Source organism: Triticum dicoccoides, chromosome 4A, assembly GCF_002162155.2.
Source record: "Triticum dicoccoides isolate Atlit2015 ecotype Zavitan chromosome 4A, WEW_v2.0, whole genome shotgun sequence".
Lineage (NCBI taxonomy): Eukaryota > Viridiplantae > Streptophyta > Magnoliopsida > Poales > Poaceae > Triticum > Triticum dicoccoides.
In genome coordinates, this window is record NC_041386.1 from 16726787 (window position 1) to 16728295 (window position 1509).

Genomic DNA, 1509 nt, shown 5'->3' on the forward strand with positions numbered 1-1509 from the left:
GTACTTTGTATGCGAGAGTTAAACCGGAGCATGACCTCGTTGGAATTGAACTGTTGCCTATTCCATTTGCGGAGTTCTATCAGTTTTTCAATCAATTGGCCCTCGATAAAACAACGATCACCTGCTACTGTCTATAAGTACTACTACTTCTGTCATTAAGTCTCTCTATATAGCTCATCTCTTTCATTGCATGTATTTATAATTATCCTCACTATATTATGCAGAATGAAGATCGCCGAATTGAAGAAAAGACAAATCGGTGATATTGGGTTCGTTAACACATATCTCATAGATGCAACTGAGGTTGAACATCGTCCCGGAGATATCGAGGCCAACTTGCTACGATCATTCAAAAAAAAAACTAAAAACAAAGATATAATACTCTTTCCTTACAACTTCAAGTTAGTGTTACTGTCTTGTGCATATTCGGTTTCCCTTATATATTAGTCTAGGTTATAGTAATGTAATTGATGAGTTATGCACGCGTGTGCAGTTTCCACTATATTCTCCTAGAGATTAGGCTTGAGCAGGGAGTAGTAACCGTCTTGGACTCTAAACGAAAAGATCCCCAGGAGTATGCGGACATGACTGAAATCCTCAAGAAGTTAGTTAAATCGATCATTATCCACCATATCAGCAACTTTGTTCATTACCTGATATCAAGTAATTGTTTTCTTTGTCCGGCAGGGTTTGGAGAAAATTCACCAGAAAAGTTCCGGGACTGCCGAAGGAGCTGGAATTTAGACACCCAAAAGTAAGTACTATAGTAGCATGTTCCGCGCATCTCCTAGTGATTCAAGCGCTAGTTTCATCAATACCATTTAGCATTCTTGCTTATCAGTTTGATTGACCTCTATTTCTTGTAAAGTGGTTGTGGTAGGAACAAGGGAATGATTTCTGTGGATACTACGTCTGCGAGTCCATCCGCCACACGACCTGTGAGCGGGGCGGGTACTCTGACGAACAATATGAAGTACGTAAATAACAACATTCACAATTTTATTTTATTACCATCATTTGTATTGAGTTTCATTCATTCATATATATATGTATTGACCCCCTTCTTCAAATTAGATGTTTCGGAAGCGGGGTGAACTCCTAGCACCAGCTCGCATGCGAGCAATTCAAGAGGAATTGGCGGCATTCTTTCTTGACCACGTGATCGCTGAAGACGGAGAATACTATGTGGACCATGAGTCCGTATGATTATATTTGTAAGAGATAATTATTGTATATATGTAGCCGGTAGTGTCGGATAGATATACGAGAACTTGTTGTTCGACCAATCTCTCGGAGAAGGAGAGGTGGTCGATATCACTTCTCTCTGTATGCATATATGTTCATGACGATCTTCTGTTTCCTTCGTTTGCTTACTAGCTAGCTAGCGTGTCTAGTCCTCTCTATACGTATGTATAGTACGTAGCGTCGACCAAGCACGGACATAAGAGAGGACACTTCTCTCTATTAATTATAGCTAGCTAACACAATATATGAAACACCTAAATTAAC